Consider the following 12,160-nt stretch of genomic DNA (forward strand, 5'->3'; position numbering starts at 1 on the left):
CCCCCCCCCTCCCAAATAGGCACCAGAAGAAGTCATGGGGCTGGGATGTGACCCTGAGCTTGGCTGCCTGCAGAGCAAGTGAGGCTTCAATTAAAAACTAGACTTAAATAAGAAGTGACTTAAATACCAAGTGTCAGGTAAGCTCTGGCATATTTGGATATTCACACTTAAACAGGCTACGTTCTGGTTATGACGATTTGATTAAACCCAGTATCTGTGTGGCTCATTGTCCTCCCATTTGGGTCTCTGCTAAAATGTCACTTTGTGAGAAATGCTTCTTGCCCTGAGCCTACATTAAGGAAAACCTCACCGTGGCACCAAGACCCTCTTTCCCAGGTTTTTATTTTTTTTTCAGGTTTTTATTTTCTTTTAAGTGACATTTATGCCTAGCTGGCATTTTCTATTCATTTGCCTAATCTTTACAACAGCAGAACGTGGAGGTCAGTACCTCTATGGAGCCAGTGATTTGAATGAAAAGGCTAATAGGTACCTCCTTCTTCCTTCCAAAGTTTTCTTTGACCAATTAAAAACAAGACACAAAACAAGACAGATATTTTCCTCGTCTTATGATACAGAGTGCCTGTCTCCCAATGGCAGGGCTTTAGACTAATCTATTCCAACCTCTAATGATGAATAATGAGTTTCTGAGTCCTGCTTCCTCAGATGTTTTGTTTTGGGTTGCTTGTAAGCTGTGAAAGTTGGGAAAACACACCAAGTAACATGAGGCTTATTGTCTGTCAATACAGACTCTCCATTTTGGCTGCCTTTTTGTTTTGTCAACCACTTTTATCTTTAAAACCTTCGCTACCTACATAAAGGACACACGTTCACACACACAGTAAGGCAGATCCCAGTGCCTTCCAGGCAGATGTGAGATTGATGCGAAATACACCGGGGTTCTCTGTACCCCTAGTGCCAAAAACATAATTCCATTTTACTGCATCTGCCAGCGGGGTGGGGTGTAATAGGATTTCCTTGCAAGAATTCCTACATCCTTCTAATTTGAGCGTCTGCAAAGCACTTAAGGTATTTCTACATATGTATTGCAAATACAGCGAGACTTACACACACACACTCTTTAAGAGGTTATTGTCTCTGAAATTGTAGCACGTTTTAATAGGGTTGTTTTCCATCTATTCTTATTCCCTACCTTAACCTCACATCAATTTGAAATCCATCGATGTGTCACAGTCGGGATTTGTTTCCAAGAGAAACTTAACTGTCAGGTTTCCTGTTCCCTTTTAGAGGATAAAGAATGCTGTGTAGCTTTTACTTATTATATGTGATAGATGAAGGAAAACAGCAAATGCAACAAATGTACGAAGGCAGAGAGGTAGATCTTTCAAAAGCACTTTGGTGCCACCATGTGGTGGAGATTCGGTTTTTCCAAAAACTATCCTGGGACGTTGGATTCTTCAAACATTCTACCTGCATACACAATTTTTGTTCCATTACCTTCCTAAGATCTAGCTCTCCCATTATCCTTGAAAAGGTGAATTTTTATTATAAAGTAAATCAAGGGAAGTCTCAGAAATTGATTTGGAGAACATTTACCTTTGCAGCCAAAGTGCTTGCTCGCTCTCTTTCTCTCTCTCTCTTTTCCCTCTGAATGTTAAATAGGGAGAAAGTCCTACCTTACAAGCTTCGTTTAATTATTTCCAATAAAAGAACATTATCTTTGAACTAAATCAATACCTCTCACCATCGACACAACTTCAGGCATGTGTATCTCTGAGTTCTAATCAAAGACCGTCTTGCCTTTTATTTACAAACATTGATACGGCTTACCAGGAACTGGGCACTTTTCTAAGCAAGCCACAAAACACTAGCATTTCACCCGCTTGACGGCTCTTGATGGGTATTGTCACCACAACCAACACCATCATCATCCTCATACTCCACTTAACCCCTGTGCTCCCTCTTCCGTAGACTCTGCTCCACCGCACGTTGCCATGGCCAACGTGCTGCTCAGTCCTATCAGCCTCTAACATCTGTAGTCTTTCAGGACTCAGGTTAGTTGTTTAGATCATCCCAACCAGGGTAGCTGGGTTCATGTTGGTAGACACAGGATCTTTCGGTACATTGGATCCATTATTAGTCCTTTTGGTCCAAACCTAGATTCTGCTGTGCTAGTGACAAGACCTATAAATGCTCAGTTCAACTGGTGGTCTTATTCTTGTCCACTCTGCTGTTGGCCCAACCACATGAAGTCCTGCCTCGGTAACCTAGCACACCACGCCTCCAGTGGGGAAGAACACTATGCTGGTTTCTGACCTGCTCTAAAACACTGAACTCTACGGTGCCTGTGGCCAGTTGACATCCACCTTTCTATTGAAATGCCCCCACTCCCAGGTTAGATCTCCCAGAGCCAAGCTTAGATAGCTAGAGCTCTTTGTGGAGTTAGTCTGTGGATAAGCCCCATACAAGCTGGCCTCACATGTCCATTCTACTAGTCCCTGACCCCCTCATAACTCATCAGCACATCCTGTTGTTAAGATCTCAGTAGGCTTTGCGTACTAATTGGCCTACGTCTTCTCCGTTGTTTTGTGTTGCTGAACACCCCCAGTTGTTTTGGGTGCTGCCCTATTCCTATGATGCCCCTCCACCCTCATACACACACATTAGATATCCTTCCCTGCTTTAAAATACTGCTGATATTTTCTATCTTTCACAGAGCTTTCTCTGCAAATTAACCTAAGGTGGAGAATTTACAAGTTTCAATCACAAGAAAAGTTTCAATCACAAGAATTGGAATATATCATTGCCAGCAAAAATTCTTCAATTCTTTGAGCAGGAACATGCCATAAGCACTGGTGACCTTGCTCTTGCTCTTGAGAAAAGCCCCTACAAGTAGTGTTCAGTTGCCTGTGTGTCTAAAATCTTGAAATTGAGAAAGACTGAAGGAGTTTTTTAATGTTGTTTTAACTAAAAACTAGCTTTAGAGCCTAGTATCATTCTGTGTATACAGAAAATAATATGAAGTACTGAATAATTTAATTGGATACTGTTTTAGTTCTCCCTTGAAGGTACCAATATGTTTTAACCTTTTCTGTACAGAAGAGTCTTTCCATTGCACGCACATAATTCATATGCTGCTACATGTTATCCGACCTGACTTTGCATGGCCATGTTTTTGAACAGTTAATAGATGCTGTCTTATGATAACGCATTTTTTTGCAAGAAGACTATAAAAATGTCTAGTCATTAACAATATACCATATATAATATATATGTTTGAGGCCTATAATTATATATAGAGGAAAAAACTCAGTGTGGTATAGTGGAAAGATTTGGAGTCACAGAATTGGGTTCTGATTTTGCTTCTAACTGTTTTAATGACTTACCAACATTTTATTTCGATAAAAACATTTTATTTAAATTGAAAAAAAAATGGTATCTTTCTGGAAGTAGTATATTTGTGTGTGTGTATGTGTGTGTGCACGTGCGCATAATGATAATTTAAAGTGTCATACACATGACTGCTACATTTTAGTTGGTCTATAATGGATTTTTTAAAAATTTAAACTCAGTTTAATAAAACTAAAAGAGTATTTCTCTTAACAGGATCATGGTCAACTAGATTAGATTAGATCTTGCTAATTTTTCTTCTGTTCTTCTTTTCTTCCCTCTTCTTCCTCCTGAAAAAACAATAGAATATGAAAAAGAAGCAATATGCATTGCGGTTTTATGGACCCAACTGCTTAATTTCCTTTGGCCCTCTCTGGCCAGAGTACAGAAAAGAACTGTGGTAATTCAGTACTAAATTTGGGAACGTTTATAATGGCCATTTTGGAAGGAGAGTAATTAAATATTAATTCAGATCCTCAAACTGATTTTTAAATTGCAGGAATGCATCTCTTATGTTCCAGGTAAAGACAAATCAGCAATGTATTGATTTAGCAAAATGACAGTTCAAGAAGAGTGAAGAGAGGACACTGGCAGGTCAGCAAGCCTGGGTGTGGTTTGGGCAGGTTACTGGCTATTTTTCTTCTGTTTCTGAGACATGTGAAACAGGCTGTTTTTTTACTCTATCTGATGCAGTTCTTGTGGAAGTAAGACAAACCCAGTACATCTGAACAGTTTTTAGAAACTATGAGGTACTCTAACCATATAATGATTTATGAAAGTGCTTATAAAGGTACAATTTAAGATCTTTTTTTCTCAAAATATTAAGAGAAACTAACCATTTTATTTCATTTTTCCCTAACACATATAACTTTGAGACCTTCCTGTGATGCTTTTTTGTGTGTGTTAATAAAAACACAGGGTTCTGGTTTTTTTTTAACAAAACTTCTTTTGTATTTAAAAGAAACAAGCTTTCTAAGCCTGTTTAATTCCTATTTAATTTAAATATACAGCTAGTTAATGAGCATTTGATAATCACCTTGTAAAAAGCATGGAAGTAATTTATGCTGAAAGACTGAAACATTGGTGACAGACCAATTTTAAGGAAATATAGTTTTATATGTATATATACACATAACATAAAACCCATACAAATGGTAAAAATATGTATCTTTAATATAGTTTCTAAATCAAAGTTGAATAATGTCAAATTTGCCGACAGTTGAAGATTGGCAAGCCACCAAACTATCCACATTGCTCCAAAGTGGTCTAGAGATCTCTTTAAGAGATACAGTATTTTAGGTTTGCTGTATTAATTTTGGACACTTACTAGATCCAAAACTAGTGTTTTGGGGGTATCATATTTAAGACCTATAGTTGGAAACCTTTTTCCTTAGTATGATTCTGGATGAAGCCAATTCATAAATACACACTTTGGCCAATAATACTCCTTCTTTATGCTAAGAAATTTTCTAATTTACAAAGGATATTTCCCTAGCATACATTCATTTAAAATTTGAAATCACAGGGTGCCTGGGTGGCTCAGTCGGTTAAGCGTCTGCCTTGAGCTCAGGTCATGATCCCAGGGTTCTGGGATGGCTCCGGGGGTAGTCTGCTTCTCCCTCCCCCTCTGCCTGCCGCTCCCCTTGCTTGTACTTGCTGGCTTTCTCTCTTTCTGTCAAATAAATAAAATCTTTAAAATTTGAAATCAGGTCAGATTTCCAACAGTTTTCTCAAAAATGTGTTTCTACATGCCTGCAGCCCAACACCAGACAGAATCCTCTTATACCCTTCACTCTGCAAGCTCTGCTATCCTCTGGAAGCAAAAGCAGGGCCATCTGGTCAACGTGGGCAACTGTTTCACCCTGAGCTATAGGGGGATCCACCTGTCCTCACCTGATGAGGAATATGTAGGCCCAAGCTGTGTACCTACTCAGAACCTGTCTCCTTCTTCTCAGCAGGTGTTTCTCGAGTGCTGAAGAGGGAAGGGCTCGTTTTTTTGCCCCTCATTCTGTTAAATCATTTGATAACATGTTATAAAGATAAGTTCATACAGACATAAAATTTATTTTAAAAGATATATAAATTGTAAGCTTCTAAGTTTTTTTATTCTTAGCCTCAACAGACCCAAAATTACTGTCACATTGCTGTAATATTCCTAAGCTTTTACTCTCAATTTTAGATCTTCTTGAGTTCTAGGAAAAGTTTATATACAGCAACTACCCATGAATACACATTGAGTAGCACCATCATAAACCACAATCTCATATGCAAGACTCCAAAATCCCCTCTCCACCAGCTTCCCTACTCAAGCTGGCTCCAACAGCCCCTCCTTTAGGGTCATTCTCCTGAGGGTCATGATGAACCCCTGACATGCAGGGGTAGCCCAGGGAGAGATGTTGGTGAAGGTTGTGGGATGGTGGCTGGAACCTGGGCCTATGGGCCAAGGTGTCCTCCTTGTGCAGACCTGAGCCCCTCATGCAGGAAGGACTATGTCTAGGATGAGAAGAGAAGGGCCCAGACCCCTAGCAGTTCCTCCTTTTACCTTCTTGCCCTTCCTCCTGCAAACATTACAGTCCGGCTGAGTTAGCATCGGTGTTTTGTCAGTACTTCTGTGCCTCAGAGGGCTTTGCTACTGACCACCCTGCTGGCTCTTGAGTCCAGTCTCCCTGGAACTGCTGGACCAATCCTGTAGTTCTCTCCCGCCTGTCATGTTGCTTTCCCCCAGGGCTACAGGCTTTCATTTTCTATGCATTTGTTTCATATTTCCATCTGGGGTTATTTCTGTTTCTTTCTAGTTGAGCATGATCCTGTTAAACTATTAGGAGGTTCTTAAAGGGAAGTAAAGTTTGCATATCCTAAATTCCTAAGTTCCCAAGATTTTTGTAGAAATGACACAGATTTTCCAAATTCTACCTACTTTAACACCTGTTTGCCAAGCTGCCTCTGAAAGGTCTATGGAAGGCTCTGGCCATGGACCCTGGTCTGCCGTGATTCCTCAGTTCAGCTTAATTCAGCAGAGATAGCTTGCAAGGGGGCAGGCATGTCATTGGGTTCTGGGAGTATAATGCTGTGTAAGACCAAGGAGTGTACAACCTAACTGGCCTTTTTAAAATGGATGTGGAATGGGAAGTCCAGACAGTTGAGGTAAATTACCCCAAATTTCACAGTGTGTGAAAGGAGGAGCCTCAAACCAGGACCTTGGCTCAGAGTCCAGGGACCTTTCTTATTATCATTCTTCCTCAAGCTAGCAAAAATGTCCAATTATGTCAGTCTTAACTGCATACTGTATGCATTCAAGAGATCTATATAATTAGGAGGATCTATATAATTAGGAGGATAATTAGGAGGATGTCCTAGAACCCTCCCAATTTGTTGGGGATGTGGAGTGGTGGAAGGAGTCAGGGGCTGGATGCCACACCCCTCAGGTTTAAACAGCATCTTAATTTACAGTTTCTCCTTAATCAACTTAAGCTCTCAACCTCAGTTTCCTTATTTGTAAAGTGGGAATCTGTCTACTTCATAGTATTATGGGAATAATATGTGGTGGGTTCATAAAGGTCAATGTGAAAGTTCCTATCACTGATGCTGTGTTATATTAGGAACTTGATAAATGAAAATTCCTTTCTCTTTCTCATCCATGTCTTGAAATCCCAATCCTTGAGCCCATTAAGTATGAATGCATATGTTAAGAATATTGGGAAGGGGGTGCAAATTCATTGTAACTGGTGCCTGGTTCAATACTGGATTTTTTTATTAGACTATTTTTTGCAGGAATAGTTTTGGATTTATAGAAAAAATTGAGAAGGGAATAAAAGGGAAGGGAGAAGAAATGGGTAGGAAATATCAGAAAGGGAGACAGAACATAAAGACTCCTAACTCTGGGAAACGAACTAGGGTGGTGGAAGGGGAGGAGGGCGGGGGGTGGGGGTGAATGGGTGACGGGCACTGAGGGGGGCACTTGACGGGATGAGCACTGGGTGTTATTCTGTATGTTGGCAAATTGGACACCAATAAAAAATCAATTTATTATTAAAAAAAATGGGGACACTTCAGAGTACCTGTATAACTCTAGCCCCCTCATGCACAGTTTCTCCTTTTATTAATATTGGATACATTTGCTCTAGTTAATGAACCAATGTGTATCATTATTATTCACCCATCCATGGTTCCTTCAGATTTCCTTAGTTTTTACCAAATATCCTTTTCTTCCAGGATGTCATCCAGGATACCACATGATGTCTTACTGTCTTATCTCCTTAGGGTCCTTTCAGCTGTGACATTTTCTTAGACTTTCCTTATTTTTGATGACCTTGTTAGTTTTGAGGAGTACTGGGCATGTATATTTATTTGTATTGAGTCATGGATATTTATTTTTATCTGGGGGTTGTAATCCAATACTACATTGTTTTTGTACTCAGATTGTTCCAGCTTTGCCTAGTGGGAACTCTTTGATTTGGTTCCAGTACTCTGACATACCCCCATTGGGTGTGTGTGTGCGCGCGCGTCCGTGTGTGTGTGTGTGTGTGCATGTGTGTGTGTGTTTTTTTGTTTTAATATCTCCTTACTCTCTGACACAAGATGCTCCAGGCTCACATTGTCTGTTACCTGCCCCAGTCCTGGAATCACCTGTTTCTACAAGGAGCTATTCTTTTCAATGGAGAATGGCAGTAGAAACTAATATCTGAGTACTGGATGTCTTGTTGCCACCCGAGTGCCATTTCTTTTAGACATTTGGATTTTAATGCCCACATTCATGGTATTATTTTATCACAGGTTATCCCTACCTTGCAGAATATGGAAAGTGATATTTTAAGAAAATACCACTGAGTCCTTTTTGGAAATATTTTATTCACATAGGGTTTTCTAGTAAGTATCTTATGGTTTGATGTGTAGAAAATGTCGTGAACTTCCTAGGAGTTATTATATATATCAAAGAGGTAAATGACTATTTTTATAAGTAACAATAAACAATATAGGTTTTATAGGTAACAATAAAATAAAAATGATTTTTTTCCCATTTTGTCAACACTTTTTCTCCCAAGGGTGACCACATCTTACTTTTTCTGGGACTGAGGTGGTTTTCAGAATGCAGGACTTCGTGTTTTAAAACCAGGAAAGCCCTGAGAAAGCACTGATGAGAGGTGGCCACCTTATACATAGCTCTCACAACCAATTATAATTAGGCATTGGGCATGGGGAGGCTTAGGTAGAAATACATAAGTATGTGTATTTGTACACGTGCAGGTATACATACACACATGCATACTACATGAAATTTGGGAATATGTCTGAATATTTCCATCACACTATCCTTTGTTTAATGCATGACTCAGTGTGCACTCAACAAATATTTGCAAACTAAAAGAGTGATTGATTATATTAACTAATGAATCCATATCATGTTTGATTAATGCAATAATTATATGGCCAAACATTCTGTTAAGTATTTACATATTATATTGCTGTTTTGAGTAATATTAGTACATAGTTTTTCTGTTTCATAGTGGTTCAGCCTATCCATATTTTCTCTGTGCTGTAGATCTATTACACTGTTGAGGATAGTTTAAAAACTTGACTATTAGAGCCACATCTGTGGTGGGTTCATATCACCAGTAACACAAAGTACGATCATCCCAGTAGACAAAATATGAGATTTGTGTTTGTGACCTTGAATGGTTTTTCCCTAAGTTTTTGATTATGTGTCTCTATTTTTCAATAAATTTACTATCCCCATTTTTAAAGTTTATTTATTTTTAAGTAATTTCTATACCCAACGTGGGGCTCATATTCCTAACCCCAAAATCAAGAGTCACACACTCTACCATTCCCATTTAAAAAAAAAAAAATTTGTACATGTGTCTTACTAGTAAAATCTCTTCTCCTAATAATACTTTTAGCTTGACTTCTAACAGACACTGAATTTTTTTTCTCTCAGATCATGGTTTGTCTTGTTGCCACATAGATGATTTCCATTTGAGGAATTTTTGTTTGTTTCTAGTAGTCACATGTGTTTATGATTTAATTGTTTCTGGCTTTGGTGTAATTTGTGAGACTTAAAACAAAGGTCTTGTTGTTACCAAAAACAGCACCACAGATGGCCTATGTGGTTATCTATGTAGTACCCAAGCCATGAATACCTGGCCATATCCCATTACTGGAATAACCAATGTCACAAAATCATAGCAAAAAAGCGTAGTCCCTGTTTCAAAATATCTCATTTGTAGGATTTCCTAGTAGTCTATATAGTGCTTATCTATGAGTTAACCTGCTTGGGGAAGAAAATAGATCCAACTTTTTACTGTATTTCGGAAGGAAACATAACAGGAACTCTAACAATTAATAGGCTTCAGTATTTCTTTTTGAGAGAATATGATACTTTTATTTTTGAGGTATCTCATTTTCTTTCTATTACAACAGTATAAAAGACTTTCAGAAAATGTACAGCTACTTGGGAGTACGGCTTTGTGTGGTTTTTGGTGTAAAGGGGAGAACTGCAAAAATCAGTTAAATGTCCTCTGAATAAACAAGGGATAAAAAGAGCAAGACTACTTTTGTTCAATATGCTCAGAACAGCATTGCTAATGTCACTTTAAGATGTATGCTTATGAATCCACAGTGACACTATACAAAGAAAAAAAAAATGTCACTGCATGTAAATTGCTTGTATTTTCCAGTAAATGTAATTGAGTTATGGTAATAAAATGCCCTGTGCAGAATGGATTCTGTTCACTTTTTCCTTTGAAGGTGGTTGCAAAGTGTATTTATTTGTGATCCAAGTTCACAGAGTGTGGAAGCTCTTGAAAAGATTAGGGGCTTATGATTTGCTTTAGGTAAAGAAGTTAATCAAATGCTGGAAAATATAAAATATCTTGGTAAACACATAATTTCAATATAAAAGATTTTAAGTGGGAAGAGTTATGCTTGTCTTGCAGAATTATGATCAGAAACCCTAAAGCCTCTATTTCCATAAGACCTGAAAATGAATCCTTTAAAAAAAAATCAATTTTAGCATAGTAAACTCTTAGTTGGAAACAGAGCAGAAACATAAGATATTCTTTAAAAATATATATCCTTGAACTTCTGACTTGGTATTGATTCTTTCAAGAAGTAATTGATTCTAAATGTTATCCCAAAATTTTGGCAGAAAACTCATGTGGTATTTTCTTGACTTTTAATGATGATAATCATGATAACAGACTCCACTGAGTACTCACCACGTGAGAGACACTGACTCTGGCATCTTACAATCTCATGAATGAGCTACTATCATTATCCCCATTTTTGAAGAGGAAATTAGACACAGAGGTTAAGTAAGACACAGCGACTGGAGTAGATGGCAGTTCAATGTAGATAGCTGGCAACTGGCCCCAGTAAACACTACCTTAGAGGTCTAGGAAAGATACAATAGAGAGATGTGAAACTAGTGTAATGCAAAAAGGTTCTAAATTGTTCTTTTTTAACCATGGAACTGTATTTTAATCACTAGACATCATCATCAATGATTCCTTAACTGTGGTGTGTAAAAGAATCACAGATGCAAATACTCTTAAAAATTAGGTTTCCAGGTGCCTTGGTGGCTCAGTGGTGGAGCATCTGCCTTTGGCTCAGGGCATGATCCCAGGGATCATGGGATCGAGTCCCACATCAGGCTCTCTGCACTGAGCCTGCTTCTCCCTCTGCCTGTGTCTCTCTGCCTTTCTCTCCGTGTCTCTCATGAATGAATAAATAAAATCTTAGAAAAAAATGAAGTTTCCCACAGGACATCTCAGAAAGACCCTTGAATTGCGCAGAATTAACAAAAAGGGAGAACTGCCAGTTCGGTAAATGGTGGAAAGTTGAGCATGGAAGAAAGTACAGGCAACATTCAGTCATTTTCCATATCAGAAACTGACGACAGAAGAAGAGAAATACTTTGCTTGCAGTCACAGGTTGCTCATTGGTAAATGGACATAGGTTCAAACTTTGATCATCTGGCTCGAAAATTAGACTCCTCTCTCCCCTCTCCCCACCAAAAAAAAAAAAAAAAAAAAAGTCAGAAACAAGCCTGAGAGGTAAAGTTGAGATCCACCCTGGAGAAGGCACAGAAGATTTTAGGTCCACCTGCCCCTCCAGAGAGCTTTTATGAGACCAGGTCATCCTGCACTGAGCAGGAGGCATCAAGCACTTAGAGCCACCAGGCCCTACACCATTCATCACTCCCTTCTGAACCACCTTCCAGACCTACACTGGACTCTCCTTCCTGACAAGTTGTATATTGTTTCTGTCTCTGAGCTCAGGGTCAATTTTCCCCCCATTTTTAGCTCTGCTTTACCCTTAGGCAAAGCACTAACCATGCTTCTCACATTTTTCCTGACCGAACTGTAAGCAAAAAAGCATCATAACCAAAATTAACAACAAGTTTCCAAGGCTGCACCCTTAGAGATTCTGAGTTAGTTGGCCTTAGTGGAAGACAATTAGCTGTACTCAAGTGGGTTTGTTGCAGGCTACACTGGGCAGGTTTTGTTTCCAGAGGTCTGCTAAGAAAGAGAATGGAGGCTTTGTTGAGAAACACAGGGAAGTTGCTTGGGATCTCTCTCAAAGTCAAAAAGGGATGTACTTTACTAAAAAAAGCTGATAAGAGACTCATTGGTGAATACAAATAATATTCGACCAACAGTATTCGTTAAAGTGGTAATAATGCATTGGAGAACGAGTTAGGCAAGATTTTAAGCCCCCGAATATCTTAGCCAATAATTACAGAAGCCTCAAAGTAGAAGTGGTGAGGCCATAATGTAATAACAATGTCGCTACTAAGCTACGGTTTACCATAACT

General features: G+C 38.8%; 1 protein-coding gene across 18 annotated transcripts in view; it reads left to right on the plus strand.

Moving 5' to 3' along the window:
• The window catches only part of RALYL (RALY RNA binding protein like), a 714,416-nt gene that overhangs the window by 410,883 nt on the left and 291,373 nt on the right, over nucleotides 1-12,160 (plus strand). The gene's annotated exons all lie outside the window — the stretch shown is intronic.

This window comes from Canis lupus, chromosome 29, assembly GCF_011100685.1.
Source record: "Canis lupus familiaris isolate Mischka breed German Shepherd chromosome 29, alternate assembly UU_Cfam_GSD_1.0, whole genome shotgun sequence".
Lineage (NCBI taxonomy): Eukaryota > Metazoa > Chordata > Mammalia > Carnivora > Canidae > Canis > Canis lupus.